This window comes from Salmo salar, chromosome ssa06, assembly GCF_905237065.1.
Source record: "Salmo salar chromosome ssa06, Ssal_v3.1, whole genome shotgun sequence".
NCBI lineage: Eukaryota > Metazoa > Chordata > Actinopteri > Salmoniformes > Salmonidae > Salmo > Salmo salar.
The window spans coordinates 48602790-48625060 of NC_059447.1; positions in this window are offsets into that span (position 1 = coordinate 48602790).

The window sequence follows — 22271 nt, forward strand, 5'->3', positions numbered from 1 at the left end:
TTCGAAATTTATCTGGAAGAATCTAAAAAAAGATAACAGGGAAAGACCTTAGTAACACTGCAAAAATACTAGAAATCAATGTGAATGACAGGATGCAGCCGAAATAGCAAAAGTATTCAATTCCGACTTTTTTTTACTCTGTCAAAGTACTTACACAGAACACCTCCCCACTGGTTTCTTGGGCTCAGCGCTAGGTTGAGTGTCATTCACTAAGGGAGGTTTCTGAGTCAGAGGTGAACAAGGTGATTAGCCTGTTAGGGCTAGGGGGCAGTATTGACACGGCTGGATAAAAAACATACCCGATTTAATCTGGTTACCACTCCTACCCAGTAACTAGAATATGCATATACTTATTACATATGGATAGAAAACACCCTAAAGTTTCTAAAACTGTTTGAATGGTGTCTGTGAGTATAACAGAACTCAAATGGCAGGTCAAAACCTGAGAGATTCCTTTACAGGAAGTGGCCTGTCTGACCATTTTTTTAACTTCTTTTCCATCGCTATCTTTTACTAAGGATCTCTGCTCTAACATGACACTTCCCACGTCGTCCATAGGCGCTCAGAGCCCGGGAAAAAACAGAATGTCGTCATTCCAGCCCCAGGCTGAAACACATTATTGCCTTTCTCAAGTGGCCGATCAAGGGACTCTGGGCTTATGCGCGTGACCCGACCGCCCCCGCCTTTGTGATTTTTTCCTCTGTTTGCCGAAAAGGAGATTCCCTGTCGGAATATTATCGCTTTTCTACGAGAAAAATGGCGTAAAAATTGATTTTAAACAGCGGTTGACATGCTTCGAAGTACGGTAATGGAATATTTAGAATTTTATTGTCACGAATTGCGCCATGCGCGCGACACTTCTTTACCATTTCGGATAGTGTCTGGAATGCACGAACAAAACGCCGCTATTCGGATATAACGATGGATTATTTTGGACCAAACCAACATTTGTTATTGAAGTAGCAGTCCTGGGTGTGCATTCTGACGAAGACAACAAAAGGTAATCAAACTTTTATAATAGTAAATATGATTATGGTGAGTGCTAAACTTGCCGGGTGTCTAAATAGCGAGCCCGTGATGCCTGGGCTATGTACTTAGAATATTGCAAAATGTGCTTTCACCAAAAAGCTATTTTAAAATCGGACATATCGAGTGCATAGAGGAGGTCTATCTATAATTCTTAAAATAATTGTTATGCTTTTTGTGAACGTTTATCGTGAGTAATTTAGTAAAATGTTAGCGAATTCCCCGGAAGTTTGCGGGGGGTATGCTAGTTCTGAACGTCACATGCTAATGTAAAAAGCTGTTTTTTGATATAAATATGAACTTGATTGAACAAAACATGCATGTATTGTATAACATAATGTCCTAGGGTTGTCATCTGATGAAGATCATCAAAGGTGAGTGCTGCATTTAGCTGTCTTCTGGGTTTTGGTGAAATTATATGCTGGCTTGAAAAATGGGTGTCTGATTATTTCTGACTTGGTACTCTGCTGACATAATCTAATGTTTTGCTTTCGTTGTAAAGCCTTTTTGAAATCGGACAGTGTGGTTAGATTAACGAGAGTCTTGTCTTTAAATAGCTGTAAAATAGTCATATGTTTGAGAAATTGAAGTAATAGGATTTTTAAGGTTTTGAAAATCGCGCCACAGGCTGCAAGTGGCTGTTACGTAGGTGGGACGCAAGCGTCCCACCTAGCCCATAGAGGTTAGCTCACTAACGAACTCTTAAGCCAAAGATGTGTTGGACTCTACCTTAACTACAAAGAGTCACTCATTGACCCCATTTACTATGGTCACTAACACACCTATTGGTCAGGGGGTCTTTCCAAGGATCTGGAAGAAGGCCATCTTTAAATCAGGTGACCCTGCTGACATAAGTAACTACAGGCTCATCCAGTATACTCCATGTGGTGTCGAAGGTTGCTGAAAAGTGTGTACTGATAGCCCACCTCAACAACAGCCCCTTCACATTACACTCTGTGCAGTTTGGCTTCAGAGCAAAACACTCCACAGAGTGGACAAAGGGGGTGTTGTTGGGGCTGCATTTGTAACCTAAGGAAAGCTTTTGATACTGTTAATCATGAGGTTCTCATCACAAAACTGTCCAAGTTCAACTTTTCCCTTGATGCCTTGAAATGGATGAAATCATACCTTGAAGGCAGAACCCAGTGTGGCAATGAGCTGTCGCCCACTCTCAGCTATGATGTGGGCGTGCCCCAATGGTCAATACTGGGGCCCCTCCTGTTCAGCCTGTACATTAATGATCTGCTGTTTTTCATGGTTCGGGCTAGGCCCCTTAGTTCCAGTGAAGGGAAATCTTAATGTGACAGCAGACAAGGAATGACATTCTAGACGATTCTGTTCTTCCAACTTTGTGGCAACAGTTTGGGGAAGGCCCTTTCCTGTTTCAACATGACAATGCCCCCGTGTACAAAGCGAGGTCCATTCAGAAATGGTTTGTCAAGATCGGTGTGGAAGAACTTGAATGGCCTGCACAGAGCCCTGACCTCAACCCCATCGAACACCTTTGGGATGAAATGGAATGCCGACTGCGATGCGAGCCAGGCCTAATTGCCCAACATCAGTGCCCAACATCAGTGCCCAACCTCACTAATGCTCTTGTTTGCTGAATGGAAGCAAATCCACGCAGAAATGTTCCAACATCTAGTGGATAGCCTTCCCAGAAGACTGGAGGCTGTTATAGCAACAAATGGGGGACCAACTCCATATTTTTGCGTATTATTTTGGAATGAGATGTTCGACGAGCAGGTGTCCACACACTTTTGGTCATGTAGCATACGTCACTCATTGCTTCAATCCACACCTCGCCACACCCACCAAACGGAAGCAAACTTACCTCAAAATCTGTTAAAGAACGTACAAGAACCTTTATGGAGAAACATGTTGTTCAGCACAAACTGTTCCGCAATGTTCCAGAATCCAATGCAATCAACTTTCAAAACATGCCTACACGGGCCCCCCGTGTGAGACTAATGTAACCCACTCATTGATTTGTTGTCAAGTCTACATATGTGTGCACTGCCCACACATTTCGCTCAGCAAATAGGATGGAAAATGGGCTCCCATAAAGATGTTATACAATCTTGGGCAGAAGGCCAGGGTATGGATTTCATCCGAATAGCTACTACTTGGGCTGTCAACCGTCAAACCTGAGACTGGTGTGTGTGTGTTTTTATTGCATTTTTTGGATAGAAGTTTGAAACATACAATCTACCTGCAGTGAAGCCGCTCAACATTTACATTACATTCCAGTCATTAACAGATGCTCCCATCCAGAGCGACCCACAGGAGTAATCAGGGTCAGGTGCCCTGCTCAAGGGCACATCTACAGATCCCCCACCCAGCCGACTCAGCCCGAACCTGCGACCTCTCAGCCAACGGCCCAATGCTCCCAATCGCCAGGCCACCCACCACCCCTCAACCATCCAATCCCCTTCTGAGCCACCCTCCCGGTGCAACCCATCCAAACAAGGACCAACCAACAAAAATATAAAATAAAGAAACACAACGCAACACAAAAGACATCCAGGTCAACAATATTGAACACCGCAAGGCCAACTGTGTGTATGCATGTGTGGCACTATAAACATGTGTAACAACCTGTGTGTGTGCTCTGTGTGTGTGCTGTGTGCGAGGGCTTGCATGGCATCAGCCTCAGGTATAGCTCCATGTAAGACACAACTCTGCCATTTCAATTTACACTACCATGTAAAAACAAAATACCCTCCTTATACGTCTTTTCCATAAATACAGGTATTTTCTCAAGCAGCACTTTTGAGTTCAACCATAATATTTTTTCTATGTTTTGTGGGGGATGAAATTGAAATTGAAATTGTAACTAGCCCTGTATTGCCTGTTTAAAAAACAGATACTTTGAACAAGGTTTGATTGTCAATTCACCAAAAATGAGAAGTGGCAATCTGCACAGAGGCCATTTTTAAACATGGGATGGACTTTTACATTAACATTTTTGTCATTTAGCAGACCCTCTTATCCAGAGCAACTTACAGGAGCAATTGGGTTTAAGTGCCTTGCTCCGGGTCACACTGACAGATTTGTTACCTATTCGGCTCGGGGATTGGAACCAGCAACTTTTCAGTTACCTGCCCAACGCTCTTAACTGCTAGGCTACCTGCTTCCCTTTTCTTAGTGATCTACTTGAGAACCATTTTGGGCTTAAGTAAAACATTTATAGAAGTGAAGCTTTTAGTGAGAGGTTTAGTGCTTTAATATTTAATAATCTCAGCCCACCCAGTTCATATTCATTATATAGATGGGCTAGCTTTATCTTGTCTGGCTTAGCGTTCCCAGATAAGAGTAAATATTTGTTGCATATATGATTTGAAAATTGAGTCATCAGGACTAGGCAACTCCATTAGTAAGTGAGCAAACTGAGATATGACTAACACTATTCAGTGTAATTTTTCTATAAATAGACTGCTATTTATCTCTCTATGGTTGAAGGATCTTGTCTATTTTTTTTTTTTACAAATGTTCTATTGAAATTCATTGTTGTCATGATGTTGGCCTCTTTGGGTACAGGAAGGACAGTTGACCCCCTCCCCTTTGTACCATCCCCCAACCTACCTTCCCCCCAACCCAGGCCCTGTGTGAAAGGGTTGTAAAAACCCTAAGAGGAGAATCTCCTACCACATGTTTCATAGAGAGACAAAGGAAATTCTTCCAACTCATAGAATTGGAGAACCAAGCGACATGTGTGTTCTGGAGAAGGTATGGAAGATTGGTGAAGAATCCAGCTACGAACTGGTCCGCTTGGTACAATTTTGTGATACTCAGAAGAGACAATATAGCCATATTACCATAAAACTGTTTATATAATAGCCTCAGCTTGAGACTTGCATCATAATGGTTGTATAAAATGTATTAATAAGGATAAAGCTATTTGTAATACATTGAGATGCTATGTACTGATGTTAATGTGATAGAATTGGATTTCTGTACCAAGCTTCACTCAGCCATCAGCACACCCCCAAGGGACACAGACAGGACCAGGCGTCATTTGACAAGCCTGTTCAACGGTCACTATAAAACTATACCCTGAGCTACATTTCTCCAGACCAGGCCTCCACTCCATGGCCAATAGGTTTTACCATCCAATTCCTCTACTGAAAGTGAACTACACCACGTGGTTAACTTTTAGACTATCGAGACCGACAGAATAAGAACAAGTCTTTGATATTAATTATTAGTCTGCAGCTAAGTAAATTATATCATCGAACGCGAAGACCAACGAAACATCCATTCTATAACGACATTAATGAATGTCGCTTTGAAAGATCCATTCTAACCGAGAGAGAGAGAGAGAACTCTCCATCAGAACGACGCTCGAACAAGGATCCCTACGACACGAGCGTAAATATATATTGATTGCAATTGTTCCCGAATGAGCGAGCCTTCAATTGTCAATTGTTAATATTAATGAACTCTGTGTACCTTCTCAGCTGACCGTTTATGACCCATTGTCTAACAGACCAGCCATGCCTGTTAGCCATTAGGGCACATTACACCATACCAATCCTTTGTGACGATAATTACTGTTTGTATGTTTTCTGTTAATTACTTAGTGTAGTAAATAAATGATTTTAAGACAATTGATGTATGGATGATTTTAGTAAAGACTGGGTTCGTGCAGATACAACAATTTACAACGTTTGGAATGAGACTGGACTCGAGGTAAAATACACCATTTAAACCAGAAGATAATCGGCCTATACTATAATAGAATATAATATTATAGGAAAGTTATATTAGGAAAATTATAGCTTTGTAATCTGAATATTCTCCTTGGTGCCCCGATCTCCTAGTTAATTACAATTAAACGATAAATCAGTTTAATTGCGTGATAATAATTACAGGGAGTTAATTGATAAACATGTCTTCAGTTTAATGGTACCCCAAAGACACGACATTGTTTATATGTTTTGTGATATGAATACCAAGTATGTCTACTTCACCGTCGGCCCATTTTATAGGTGAACGGCATGGTAATGTTAAAGTTGTCTTTTACAGATCCAATACGTAATATGGTACACTTTTTAGTTTAGTTTATTAATTCAACCATTTAAAAAAAACAAGCACACATAAACCTTGAAAAAGCCATACATACACATGAATAAAATCATTGAGGATAACACAGAATAAAGTCTGGGACTTATTTCCATTGTGGTCTTGAGACAAGATCCAACACAGTATGCTAGTGAAATAATAAAACAAAAACAGAAGAAGATCTCTCATCATTCTAGTTACATCATAGGGGTTATTCATACGGGCACAGAAGACAAACATATTTTTACTTTATTTTTAAAGCTGCCCAGTGAAGATGTTGTTTTTATACAGGTCTCATTCCATTCTGAGGCTCCAGTATATAAAAGTACCTTTCCCAGCATTACTTCTGAACCTGTATAAGCGCACATCAGTGTCGTGTCTTTGGCTATGCCGGATTAAGTGATATGACATGCTATTCTACAAAATAATTTCTCTGTAATTAACTAGAAAGTCGGGGAACTATGAAAGAATGTTTATAGAGCTGTTATCTTCCGAATAAACTCTTAAAGACCTGGCAATCTTTTACCTCAATAGCAGTCAATATTTAATCGTCACCTTATTCAGTCTCATCTGAAAGTTGTAAATTATTGGTCTTCTTCACGAACCCTGGCTAATAAGTTGAATCAGCAATACAAAATTTGGTTTAATTATTTATTTACTAAATACCTAAATAATCACACAGAATTACATATACACAGAATGTATCAAACATTGATTACAAATGATGTCATAAAGGAAAACCTCCCTACCGGACGGAACAGATATGACGGCTGGTTACACAAAGAAAGGTGGTTGGGTTTGAGTGAAAGAGCGGGAAGACTGAGGAGCAAAAAGGTTTTGTGTCTTTATCAGGCCGTAGGCAGCTATGCTATCATAAATACAGTATCTTATGCAGTCTAAATAACCGCCCATTTCAAAAAGGAAAATGCAATAAATATTTACTCTGAGCTGCGCTTCGGTAGATTGGTCGTAGATAGAAGGCGGGGTGGTCCAGCATGGATCTCTGGTCCTCTGAAGAATGTCTAGTGGTGAAGTGGAGCGTGGTAGAATGGATACTCTGTCCGTCCTCTCCTAGCCCACGTCTACAGTTGCTGCGCTAACGCAACGGCTAGGAGGTATCACTTCTTTAGTGAATAAGAGTTAAAAGTTCATATCAAGTTGCCATACTTTTAGCTCATGCTATATTCTGGCTGGTATAGTTGAAATTCATCCTTCCGGACTTCCGGTTTGGAGCGAGCAGTCGCACCATGCTTCGCTCCACAGGTAATATTCCACTTCGCTACATTACAAAGGCTTGATTTGTTTGATCTGAGCAATTCTTCTTAGCTAGCTACATAGCCGTCTTTGTATCAAAGATAATTGTGTAGTTTAGAGTAACTGAGTAATTATCGAGGCTAGCTATCTTCGTCCTCCTAACGTAGTCAACACTGCTAGCTAGCTAGTCATCACTGTTAGCTAGCCAACTTCTACCGACTAACAGCACCGCAGAAACTATTACATTACAACGCAGCGACTTGATTAGTGTGGTGTTAGTGTTAGTTAGCCAGCTACATAGTTGTCTGTGCTGTCTCTGTATCTAAGATAATTGTGTAGCTTGAGTTTGAGTATTATCGAGGTGTGCTAGCCAGCCGCGACGCGGCGCCAGACTTACTCAACACACCTAGTCATCATTAACCCACTGCCAGATAGCCATCCGTTACCGACTAGCAGCGCTGTAGTTACTAATACTTCACAACGGAACGATTTGACTAGTGCAGTGTTACCTAGCGAGCTACCTAGTTGTCTTTGTCATAGCTTGATAATTGTTAATTGATAATTGTTAGCTAGCCAGCCATCGAGGTTAGCTAGCCAGCTATTTCCGTCCCCCGCGACGCCATTTTTCCTAACCTAGCCAACTATTACCGACGAGCAGCATTGTTGAAACTAAATACACTACAAGGAACGTCTTGATTAGTGTTATGTTAGCTAGCTAGCTACAAAGTTGCTTTGTATCATGACAAGGTGTAGTACTGAAACTACCGAGGTTACCTAGCCAGCTACACGTTCAAAGTCAACAACGCAGCCACTGCTAGCTAGCCTACTCCACCAGCCAGCAGTACTGTATCATTTTAGTCAATAACATTTTTGCAACGTAAGCTTAACTTCCTGAACATTCGAGACGTGTAGTCCACTTGTCACTCCAATCTCATTTGCATTAGCGTAGCCTCTTCTGTAGCTTGTCTACTATGTGTCCGCCTATCCCTGTTCTCTCTCCTCTGCACAGGCCATACAAACGCTCCACACCGCGTGGCCGCTGCCGCTCTAACCTGGTGGTCCCAGCGCGCACGACCCACGTGGAGTTCCAGGTCTCCGGCAGCCTCTGGAACTGCCGGTCTGCGGCCAACAAGGCTGAGTTCATCTCAGCCTATGCTACCCTCCAGTCCCTAGACTTCCTGGCGCTGACGGAAACATGGATCACCACAGATAACACTGCTACTCCTACTGCTCTCTCCTCGTCTGACTACGTGTTCTCGCATACCCCTAGAGCATCGAGCCAGCGGGGTGGTGGCACTGGAATCCTCATCTCTCCCAAGTGGACATTCTCTCTTTCTCCCCTGACCCATCTGTCTATCTCCTCATTTGAATTCCATGCTGTCACAGTTACCAGCCCTTTCAAGCTTAACATCCTTATCATTTATCGCCCTCCAGGTTCCCTTGGAGAGTTCATCAATGAGCTTGACGCCTTGATAAGTTCCTTTCCTGAGGATGGCTCACCTCTCACAGTTCTGGGTGACTTTAACCTCCCCACGTCTACCTTTGACTCATTCCTCTCTGCCTCCTTCTTTCCACTCCTCTCCTCTTTCGACCTCACTCTCTCACCTTCCCCCCCTACTCACAAGGCAGGCAATACGCTTGACCTCATCTTTACTAGATGCTGTTCTTCCACTAATCTCATTGCAACTCCCCTCCAAGTCTCCGACCACTACCTTGTATCCTTTTCCCTCTCGCTCTCATCCAACACTTCTCACTCTCCCCCTACTCGGATGGTATTGCGCCGTCCCAACCTTCGCTCTCTCTCTCCCGCTACTCTCTCCTCTTCCATCCTATCATCTCTTCCCTCTGCTCAAACCTTCTCCAACCTATCTCCTGATTCTGCCTCCTCAACCCTCCTCTCCTCCCTCTCTGCATCCTTTGATTTCCTCTGTCCCCTATCCTCCAGGCCGGCTCGGTCCTCCCCTCCTGCTCCGTGGCTCGACGACTCACTGCGAGTTCACAGAACAGGGCTCCGGGCAGCCAATCGGAAATGGAGGAAAACTCGCCTCCCTGCGGACCTGGCATCCTTTCACTCCCTCCTCTCTACATTTTCCTCTTCTGTCTCTGCTGCTAAAGCCACTTTCTACCACTCTAAACTCCAAGCATCTGCCTCTAACCCTAGGAAGCTCTTTGCTACCTTCTCCTCCCTCCTTAATCCTCCTCCCCCTCCCCCCCCCTCCTCCCTCTCTGCGGATGACTTCGTCAACCATTTTGAAAAGAAGGTTGACGACATCCGATCCTCGTTTGCTAAGTCAAACGACACTGCTGGTCCTGCTCACACTGCCCTACCCTGTGCTTTGACCTCTTTCTCCCCTCTCTCTCCAGATGAACTCTCGCGTCTTGTGACGGCCGGCCGCCCAACAACCTGCCCACTTGACCCTATCCCCTCCTCTCTTCTCCAGACCATTTCCGGAGACCTTCTCCCCTACCTCACCTCGCTCATCAACGCATCCTTGACCGCTGGCTACGTCCCTTCCGTCTTCAAGAGAGCGAGAGTTGCACCCCTTCTGAAAAAACCTACACTCGACCCCTCCGATGTCAACAACTACAGGCCAGTATCCCTTCTTTCCTTTCTCTCCAAAACTCTTGAACGAGCCGTGCTTGGCCAGCTCTCTTGCTATCTCTCTCAGAATGACCTTCTTGATCCTAATCAGTCAGGTTTCAAGACTGGGCATTCAACTGAGACTGCTCTTCTCTGTGTCACGGAGGCTCTCCGCACTGCTAAAGCTAACTCTCTCTCCTCTGCTCTCATCCTTCTAGACCTATCTGCTGCCTTTGATACCGTGAACCATCAGATCCTCCTCTCCACCCTCTCCGAGCTGGGCATCTCCGGCACCGCGCACGCTTGGATTGCGTCCTACCTGACAGGTCGCTCCTACCAGGTGGCGTGGCGAGAATCTGTCTCCGCACCACGTGCTCTCACCACTGGTGTCCCCCAGGGCTCTGTTCTTGGCCCACTCCTATTCTCGCTATACACCAAGTCACTTGGCTCTGTCATATCCTCACATGGTCTCTCATATCATTGCTATGCAGACGACACACAATTAATCTTCTCCTTTCCCCCTTCTGACAACCAGGTGGCGAATCGCATCTCTGCATGTCTGGCAGACATATCAGTGTGGATGACGGATCACCACCTCAAGCTGAACCTCGGCAAGACGGAGCTGCTCTTCCTCCCGGGGAAGGACTGCCCGTTCCATGATCTCGCCATCACGGTTGACAACTCCCTTGTGTCCTTCTCCCAGAGTGCTAAGAGCCTTGGCGTGACCCTGGACAACACCCTGTCGTTCTCCACCAACATCAAGGCGGTGACCCGATCCTGTAGGTTCATGCTCTACAACATTCGCAGAGTACGACCCTGCCTCACACAGGAAGCGGCGCAGGTCCTAATCCAGGCACTTGTCATCTCCCGTCTGGATTACTGCAACTCGCTGTTGGCTGGGCTCCCTGCCTGTGCCATTAAACCCCTACAACTCATCCAGAACGCCGCAGCCCGTCTGGTGTTCAACCTTCCCAAGTTCTCTCACGTCACCCCGCTCCTCCGCTCTCTCCACTGGCTTCCAGTCGAAGCTCGCATCCGCTACAAGACCATGGTGCTTGCCTACGGAGCTGTGAGGGGAACGGCACCTCCGTACCTTCAGGCTCTGATCAGGCCCTACACCCAAACAAGGGCACTCCGTTCATCCACCTCTGGCCTGCTCGCCTCCCTACCTCTGAGGAAGCACAGTTCCCGCTCAGCCCAGTCAAAACTGTTCGCTGCTCTGGCACCCCAATGGTGGAACAAGCTCCCTCACGACGCCAGGACAGCGGAGTCAATCACCACCTTCCGGAGACACCTGAAACCCCACCTCTTCAAGGAATACCTGGGATAGGATAAAGTAATCCTTCTAACCCCCCCTTAAAAGATTTAGATGCACTATTGTAAAGTGGTTGTTCCACTGGATATTATAGGTGAATGCACCAATTTGTAAGTCGCTCTGGATAAGAGCGTCTGCTAAATGACTAAAATGTAAATGTAAAAATGTAAGTCGTCACCTTCACATTGAGATTCGATGGTAATTTCGTTAGGTTCCTGTCGTTCAACCAGAGCTCACGCTGAGGTTGGCTTAGTACTGTAGGTGACCTTGTCCTTTTTAACGCAAGTCCTCAGGTCTTTGGAACAGGAAGTTGAATTTTCGTCAACGGGTTTATATAGTGGTGAAAGAAGGGCATGTTTCATAGTTTACGACCCATGTCTGTTCACTTGGGCGGGGCCTCTGAGTGAGCAGAGTTTCTCTATGATAAACCGTTCTCTCAGTTAAGAAGCTAAACTTACATTTAATCTTTTCACAAATAGTTTCATATTTAAACATTTAAATTGCACAACAATTCCATGTGAATCTGATAACTAGAATGTGTACATTTTCCAAGATACAGTTTATGTGGTCCTATCATCAGTAATCATGTCTCAGACGCCAACTGATCTGACATCATATTCATTAACTTCTTTGGGATAGGGGGCAGTATTTTCATGGCCGGATAAAAAACGTACCCGATTTAATCTGGTTACTACTCCTGACCAGAAACTAGAATATGCATATAATTAGTAGATTTCGATAGAACACACTCTAAAGTTTCTAAAACTGTTTGAATGGTGTCTGTGAGTATAACAGAACTCATATGGCAGGCCAAAACCTGAGAAGATTCCATACAGGAAGCGCCCTGTCTGACAATTTGTTGTCCTTCTGTTGCATCTCTATCGACATTACAGCATCTGTGCTGTAACGTGACACTTTCTAAGGCTTCCATTGGCTCTCTAAAGCCGCCAGAAAGTGGAATGGGGTGTCTGCTGTCTGTGGGCAAAGTACAACAGCTCTGTTTGTGAGTGGTCAGCCTGGGGACAGTGAGACTGAGATGCGCGTTCACGAGACTTCTCCATGTTTTTCTTTCTCTCTCTGAATGAATACAACGTTGCCCGGTTGGAATATTATCGCTATTTTACTAGAAAAGTAGCATAAACATTTATTTTAAACAGCGTTTGACATGCTTCTAAGTACGGTAATGGAATATTTTGACATTTTTGTCACGAAATGTGCTCGCGCGTCACCGTTTGGATAGTTATCTGAACGCATGAACAAAACGGCGGTATTTGGATGTAACTATGGATTATTTGGAACCAAAACAACATTTGTTGTTGAAGTAGAAGTCCTGTGAGTGCATTCTGACAAAGAACAGCAAAGGTAATCCAATTTTTCTAATAGTAATTCTGAGTTTAGGTTGTCCAAAACTTGGTGGGTGTCAAATTAGCTAGCCGTGATGGCCGAGCTATGTACTCAGAATATTGCAAAATGTGCTTTCGCCGAAAACCTATTTTAAAATCGGACATAGCGATTGCATAAAGGAGTTCTGTATCTATAATTCTTTAAATAATTGTTATGTATTCTGTCAACGTTTATCGTGAGTAATTTAGTAAATTCACCAGAAGTTTTCGGTGGGTATGCTAGTTCTGAACATCATATGCTAATGTAAAAAGCTGGTTTTTTATATAAATATGAACTTGATTGAACAAAACATGCATGTATTGTATAACATAATGTGCTAGGAGTGTCATCTGATGAAGATCATCAAAAGGTTAGTGCTGCATTTAGCTGTGTTTTGGGTATTTGTGATGCATGCTAGTTGCTTGGAAATGGCTGTGTGGTTCTTTTGTGTCTATGTACTCTCCTAACTTAATCTAATGTTTTGCTTTCGCTGTAAAGCCTTTTGGAAATCGGACAACGTGGTTCGATTCAGGAGAAGTGCATCTAAACAATGGTGTAAAATAGTCCTATGTTTGAGAACTTTGAATTATGACAATTTGTGGTTTTAAATTTGGCGCTCTGATTTGTCACTGGCTGTTGAATAGTGTGGGATGATTTCGTCCCACCTCCCCTAGAGAGGTTAAGTACCAACGCATATTTTCAACTGGTTGGATTACCGAAATAGGGTTCCATTTCCCACCTTTTGATATTCCCAGACTCTCTATGTTAAACTGTTAGGGCTAGGGGGCAGTATTGACACGGCTGGATAAAAAACGTACCCGATTTAATCTGGTTACTACTCCTGCCCAGTAACTAGAATATGCATATAATTATTGGCTTTGGATAGAAAACACTCCAACGTTTCTAAAACTGTTTGAATGGTGTCTGTGAGTATAACAGAACTCAAATGGCAGGTCAAAACCTGAGAAGATTCTGTACAGGAAGTACCCTGTCTGACCATTTCTTGGCCTTCTTTGCCATCTCCATCCATTACAAAGGATCTCTGCTGTTACGTGACACTTCCTACGGCTGCCATAGGCTCTCAGAAGGCGGCAAAAAGCTGAATCGTGGCTTTGCAGGCTCTGGCTGAAAAAAAATAGCGCGTTTGGGTAGTGGCTGGTTACAGTACTGTGAGACTCAGGCGCGTGCCCGCGTCGACCGAATGCTTTGTTTTCTTTCCTCTGTTTACCTAAACGGAGATTCCCGGTCGGAATATTATCGCCTTTTTACGAGAAAAATGGCATAAAAATGGATTTTAAACAGCGGTTGACATGCTTCGAAGTACAGTAATGGAATATTTAGAGATTTTTTGTCACGAATTGCGCCATGCTCGTAACCCTGATTTACCATTTCGGATAGTGTCTGGAACGCACGAACAAAACGCCGCTATTTGGATATAACGATGGATTATTTTGGACCAAACCAACATTTGTTATTGAAGTAGCAGTCCTGGGAGTGCATTCTGACGAAGACAACAAAGGTAATCAAACTTTTGTAATAGTAAATCTGACTTTGGTCAGGGCTAAACTTGGTGGGTGTCTAAATAGCTAGCCGTGATGGCTGGGCTATCTACTGAGAATATTGCAAAATGTGCTTTCACCGAAAAGCCATTTTAAAATCGGACACCTCGATTGCACAAAGGAGTTCTGTATCTATAATTCTTAAAATAATTATGTTTTTTGTGAACGTTTATCGTGAGTAATTTAGTAAATTGTTAGTAAATTCCCCGGAAGTTTGCGGGGGGGTATGCTAGTTCTGAACGTCACATGCTAATGTAAAAAGCTGTTTTTTGATATAAATATGAACTTGATTGAACAAAACATGCATGTATTGTATAACATAATGTCCTAGGGTTGTCATCTGATGAAGATCATCAAAGGTTAGTGCTGCATTTAGCTGTGGTTTGGGTTTATGTGACATTATATGCTAGCTTGAAAAATGGGTGTCTGATTATTTCTGGCTGGGTACTCTGCTGACATAATCTAATGTTTTGCTTTCGTTGTAAAGCCTTTTTGAAATCGGACAGTGTGGTTAGATTAACGAGAGTCTTGTCTTTAAAATGCTGTGAAATAGTCATATGTTTGAGAAACTGAAGTAATAGCATTAAGGTATTTGAAAATCGCGCCACGGGATTCAACTGGCTGTTGCGTAGGTGGGACGAATTCGTCCCGCCTAGCCCAGAGAGGTTAAGCTTGAATGGGCTAGTGATTGTGACAGCATGGAATTCAAAAGGAGGAGATAGATGGGTCAGGGGAGAAAGAGAGAATGTCCACTTGGGAGAGATGAGGATTCCAGTGCCACCACCCCGCTGACCAGATGCTCTCGGGGTGTGCGAGAACACGTGGTCAGACGAGGAGAGAGCAGTAGGAGTAGCAGTGTTTTCTGTGGTAATCCATGTTTCCGTCAGCGCCAAGAATTCGAGGGACTGGAGGGTAGCATAGGCTGAGATGAAATCTGCCTTGTTGGCCGCAGACCAGCAAGTCCAGAGGCTGCCGGAGACCTGGAACTCCACGTGGGTCGTACGCGTTGGGACCACCAGGTTAGAGTGGCAGCGGCCACGCGATGTGAAGCATTTGTATGGCCTGTGCAGAGAGGAGAGAACAGGGATAGACCGACACATAGTTGACAGGCTACAGGAGAGGCTACGCTAATGCAAAGGAGATTGGCATGAAAACTAACTAAACAACTGGGGAAGCGAGAGAGCAGGGCCTCCCTCACTAACAATTCACTGAAACACTAAAACGCTAAAATATAAAACTTTTCTAGCTACCACTAGAAATTAAAATTGATGTAAACTAGTGGTTCAATGTTTCCAGGAAAGGCTCAAACTTAGTTTATTCCGCTAGATAACTTGGTACAGTATTCTTCCGTGAAAACCCACCTAGTGCACCGTGTCCTATGATGCCGTAGCTAACTAGCATGCTAGCATCCTATAACACACGGTTAGCACCAATACTTGGTAACAAGCTACCAATGGATCATTCGTGTCCGTGTCTAGTTTATAACGCAGAAGTAATTAAACGTTGGCTAGCTAACACAAAGTCAGTCCTGCTAGCTACACAAGTGGACTACACATCTCGAATGTTCAGAAAGTTAAGCTTACGTTGCAAAAATCTTATTGACTAAAAATGATACAGCTAGCTGGTAGGGTTAGCTAGCTAGCAGTGGGCGCGTTGTTGACTATGTTAGAAAATGTAGCTGGCTAGCTAACCTCGATAGTTACTCTGTACTACGCCTTTATCTTGATACAAAGACAACTATGTAGCTAGCTAACATTACACTAGTCAATGTATATAGTTTCTACAGTACTGCTAATTGGTAAAGTTGGCTAGCTAGCTGTGGTGTTATGGTGTTGACGCCGTTTCAAAAACGGCGCGAACGAACGAATACAGCTGGCTAGCTAACCTTTTTAGTTCCTCAGAGCTACACCTTTATCCTTGATACAAAGACAGCAGAGACAACTATGTAGCTAGCTCTTGACACAATGCACATCCAACCCGGAAGCCAGCCGCACCAATGTGTCAGAGGAAACACCGTACACCTGGCGACCTGGTCAGCGTACATTGAAATGCATTCCAGGTGACTATCTCATGAAGCTGGCTGAGAGAATGCCAATAGTGTGCAAAGCTGTCATCAAGGCAAAGGGTGTCTACTTTGAATAATCTTAAATATATTTTGACTTGTTTAACACTTTTTTTTGGTTACTGCATGATTCCATGTGTGTTATTTCATAGTTTATGTCTTCACTATTATTCGACAACGTAGAAAATAATCAAAAATAAAGAAAACCCCTTGAATGAGTATGTGTCCAAACTTTTGACTTGTACTGGGCCTTTGGTAAGAAGTCAGACCCCTTTTTCCACATTTTGTTACGTTACAGCTTTAAAAATGTATAAAACTGTTTTTTTTTTAAATGATCAACAATCTACACACAATAACCCAGAAGGACAAAGCAAATACAGGTTTTTAGAAATGTGTTTGAAAGAAAAAAACGAAATACTCAGGATACACCTGAAATTGAGCTCAGGTGTATCCTGTTTCCATTGATCATCCTTGAGATGTTCCTACAACTTGATTGGAGTCCACCTGTGGTAAATTCAATTGATTGGACATGATTTGGAAAGGCACACCTGTCTATATAAGGTCCCTCAGTTGACAGTGCATGTCAGAGCAAAAACTAAGCCATGACGTCAAAGAAATTGTCTGTAGAGCTCCGAAACATGATTGTGTCGATGCACAGAGCTGGGGAAGGGTACCAAAAATGTATGCAGCATTGAAGGTCCCCAAGAACAGTGGGCTCATCATTCTTAAATGGAAGAAGTTTGGAACCACCAAGATTCTTCCTAGAGCTGGCCGTCTGGCTAAACTGAGCAAGCGGGGGAGAAGTGCCTTGGTCAGGGAGGTGACCAAGAACCTGATGGTCACTCTGACAGAGCTCTAGAGTTTCTCTGTGGAGATGGGAGAACCTTCCAGAAGGACAACCATCTCTGCAGCACTCCACCAATCAGGCCTTTATGGAAAGTGGCCAGACGGAAGCCACTCCTCAATAAAAGGCACATGACAGCCTGGTTGGCGTTTGCCAAAAAGGCACCTAAAAAAGGCACCTAAAGGACTCTCAGACCATGAGAAACAAGATTCTCTGGTCTGATGAAACCAAGATTAAACTCATGCCAAGCGTCATGTCTGGAGGAAACCTGGCAGCATCCCTAAGGTGAAGCATGGTGGTGGCAGCATCATGCTGGGGGATGTTTTTCAGCGGCAGGGACTGGGAGACTAGTCAGGATCGAGGCAAAGACGAACGGAACAAAGTACAGAGAGGTCCTTGTTGAAAACCTGTTTGAGCGCTCAGCCCCAGTCTGAGGTCCTAAGGTTCAACTTCCAACAGAACAACAACTGTCGGCTCCCGAGTGGTGCAGCATTCTAAGGCACTGCATCTCAGTGCTAGAGGCATCACTACAGACCCAGGTTCGATTCTGGGCTGTATCACACCCGGCCGTGATCGGGAGTCTCACAGGGTGGCGCACAATTGGCCCAGCGTCGTCTGGGTTAGGGGAGGGTTTGGCTGGGGTAGGCCGTCATTGTGAAATAAGAAATTGTTCTTGACTGACTTGCCTAGTTTAAATAAAGGTTAAAAAAAAAAAAAAAAAACGACCCTAAGCACACAGCAAAGACAACGCAGGAGTGGCTTCGGTACAAGGCTCTGATTTTCCTTGAGTGGCCCGGACTTGAACCCGATCAAACATCTCTTAAGAAACCTGAAAAAAGCTGTGCGGTAACGCTCCCCATTCAACCTGATAGAGCTTGAGAGGATCTGCAGAGAAGAATGGGAGAAACTCCCAAAATACAGGTGTGCCAAGCTTGTAGCGTCATAACCAAGAAGACTTGAGGCTGTAATCGCTACCAAAGGTGCTTCAATAAAGTACTGAGTAAAGGGTCTGAATACTTATGTAGTATTTCTGTTCTTTTTATTTTATAAATTAGCAAAAATGTCTTAACCGGTTTTTACTTCATCATTATGGGGTATTGTAGATTGATGGATAACAAAAATATTTTATACATTTTCGGATAAGGTGGTAACCTAACAAAATGTGGAAAAGTCAAGGGGTCTGAATACTTTCCAAAGGCACTGTATATCAGAATCACCTTTATTCACCTAATATTTTCATGTACAGGAATTTGATTCGGTGAAATAGTGCTGCCACAATAAACAGAATTTACAGACAGACAAACTGAATATACGGCGATAACACCAAGGTAACAGCACCCTTTCAATATGTCACTCATCAACTCTACCTCGTTTTCTACAGCTGGAGAGAGACTTGGTCATGGAGTCCTCTGACTGAAATAAAGGTTGATATTGATGTCTGAATTTGGAAAGACCTTGATTCAGCATTAAAAGTGTACAAGACACATCTATAACTTTTTATTGCCTTTTGTTATTTAATCGAATGGTGCTATCAATGAAGGGTGGGGGTGGATATGGCACACAAAACAGGAATGTATGACGACTGACATGTTTGGCAAGGGAGCCCCAGGACCACCAAGCAAAATGTTGATAGGTACAGTATCTGTTTTGGCTGTGAATGACAATAAAATATGAAAGACAGGTGTAATATTTACACATTGTTATATTAGCAGAACACTGCTTCTACCGTATTATTTGAAGAAGGGTTTATTCTATATGATACTGTTAACCTTGGAAGTTATCAAAACGCTTTGGTTAGAATACCTACATAAGTTCACAAATTGCATTCTTCTCATATTACTCTGTAGGCCATCAGCATGAGAAGAGTGCCATCTTTCTGCATCTCACATCTGCCTGTAGTTATTGCCTGCTGGACCCAAGAGGTAAATGCTGTCATATCGAGGATGGAGTGTCATGCACTCCACCCCTCCTGCCACTTGACTGCACATGTCCATAATCTGTAATACATGACATAGATGGATGGGACTTCATCACTCAACCTCACCCAGAGAGCTGTAAGCCAAATCCTTAGATTTGGGCAAATAAACCATAGGAATAGGGCTCTGTGCAAGCCAGTCAAGTTCTTCCAAACCGATCTCAACAAACCATATCTGTATGGACCTCGCTTTGTGCAAGGGGGCATTGCCATGCTAAAACAGGAAAGGGCCTTCCCAAAACTGTTTTTAGTTGTTTTTAGTTTCCAGAAAATAACCGAAGCAGAGGTTCTAGCTGCCCTGTGTGCCATTGATACTAAGAAATCCTTAGGCGCTGACAATTTAGACCCGTACTTAAGTGTGCTGCACCTATCATTGCTGGTTCAGTGACACACATTTTTAATCTAACATTAAGCACAGGAAATATCCCTAAGGTGTGGAAAGCAGCTTTTGTTCTGCCATTACATAAGGGAGGTGACGGTAGTGATTTGGATAACTATCGACCCATCTCTAGGCTCCCTTGTCTGGCAAAGATCCTAGAATCTATAGTCAACAAACAGTTACAATCTTTTCTTTCTGCTAACAGTATTCTTAGCACCAATCAATCTGGTTTTAGATCTAAACACAGTACCACATCGGCCACTATGCTTGTTGTAAATGATATTGCAAATGCCTTAGATGATAGAAAGCACTTTGCTGCGTTGTTTGTAGATTTGTCAAAAGCTTTTGACACTGTAGACCATGCTATCCTTTTGAGTAAGCTGTCATCTATAGGACTGGGCATTGATGCCTGCCGATGGTTTTATGACTATCTTAAAGATAGAACTCAGGCCGTCATGGTCGACGGGGTCAAGTCTGACCCCCTACAGTTACTTAAAGGGGTCCCTCAGGGTTCAATAATTGGCCCACTATTGTTCTCACTTTATATAAACAACATTGGTGATGATGTCAGATATTGTAAATTCCATTTATATGCAGGTGACATAGTGATGTACTCTATTGCTCCAACAGCGGACCAAGCTTTAATGCAGTTGGAGTCTGATTTTAGGATACTACAGGGGTATCTTTTACAGCTTAAATTTGTTTTAACCTCTATGGGCTAGGCGGGACGAATTCGTCCCACCTACGTAACAGCCAGTCTAATCCAGTGGCGCGATTTTTGAATCGTTTGAAATACTATTACTTCAATTTCTCAAACATATGACTATTTTACAGCTATTTAAAGACAAGACTCTCGTTTATCTAACCACACTGTCCGATTTCAAAAAGGCTTTACAACGAAAGCAAAACATTAGATTATGTCAGGAGAGTGCCCAGCCAGAAATAATCAGACACCCATTTTTCAAGCTAGCATACAATGTCACATAAACCCAAAGCCACAGCTAAATGCAGCACTAACCTTTTATGATCTTCATCAGATGACACCTAGGACATTATGTTATACAATACATGCATGTCTGTTCAATCAAGTTCATATTTATATCAAAAAACAGCTTTTTACATTAGCATGTGACGTTCAGAACTAGAACTTCCGGTGAATTTACTAACAATTTTACCAAATTACTCACGATAAACGTTCACAAAAAGCATAACAATTATTATAAGAATTATAGATACATTACTCCTCTATGCACTCGATATGTCCGATTTTAAAATAGCTTTTCGGATGAAGCACATTTTGCAATATTCTAAGTACATAGCCCAGCCATCAAGGGCTAGCTATTTAGACACCCAGCACGTTTAGCCTTCACCAATATCAGATTTACTATAATAAAAGTTTGATTACCTTTTGTTGTCTTCTTCAGAATGCACTCCCAGGACTTCTACTTTAATAACAAATGTAGGTTTCGTCCCAAATAATCCATCTTTATATCCAAATAGCGTCGTTTTGTTCGTGCGTTCTAGACACTATCAGAATGGTAATCCACGGTCGTGCGCATGGCGCAGAACGTGACAAAAAATGTCTAAATATTCCATTACCGTACTTCGAAGCATGTCAACCGCTGTTTAAAATCAATTTTTATGCAATTTCTCGTAGAAAAGCGATAATATTCCGACCGGGAATCTGCAATAAGCTAAACAGCCTAATGAATATACTCCACGGGGGCTAATCGCGCACGCGCCTCATTCAATGGTCCTCTGATCGGCCACTTGGATAAGGTGATAATCTGTTTCAGCCTGAGGCTGCCTCGTCATCCTTCAGGATTTTCCCGGCTTCTGAGAGCCTATTGGAGCCCTGGGAATTGTCACGTTACAGCTAAGATCCTTACTCTTCAATAAACAGATGCAAGACGCACGACTCCTTGTCAGACAGGCCACTTCCTGCATGAAACCTTGTCAGGTTTTTGCCTGCCATAGGAGTTCTGTTATACTCACAGACACCATTCAAACAGTTTTAGAAACTTTAGGGTGTTTTCTATCCAAACCTGAACAATAATATGCATATTCTAGCTTCTGAGTTGGTGTAGGAGACAGTTAAAAATGGGCACATATTTTTTCCAAAATTCTCAATACTGCCCCCTAGCCCAAACAGGTTAAACGCTAAGAAAACAAATGTCATGTTTTTTTCTAGGTCTAAACTCTCAGTTAGAAATACTTTTGTAATCACTAGCTTGGATGGTACTCAAATCAAACAGGTCTCTGCATATAAATACTTAGGTGTATAGTTAGATGATCGGCTTTCTTTTAAAAAACATGTTACCGAATTGGGAAAAAAGCTCAAATTCAAGATAGGGTTCCTTTACAGAAACAGGGCTTGTCTGTCCTCCGTAAATAGAAAACAAATTGTGCAGGCTACTTTTATGTCCGTTTTAGATTATGGTGATATTATCTATATGCATGCATCGGCAAACACATTAAGACCACTGGATGCTATTTACCATTGTGCACTCAGGTTTATCACGGGTGATAGTTACAAAACTCATCACTGTATCGTTTATCAACATGTGGCTTGGGCCTCCATCTGTGAGGCGAGAGCAACATGCTCTCTTGTTTATAAAGCACTTCTTTTAAAACTACCTCCATATATATCATCATTAATTTCCACTAGATATACTCATTTTAAAACCAGATCACAGATGTGGATTACATTAGAGACTCCTGCGGTCTCCACAGAGTTGGGTAGGACTGCCTTTAGTTCCTTTGCACCTTATTTATGGAACAAACTGCAGATCCAACTTAAGTTAGACACTCTGGAGTCCCTTGCCCATT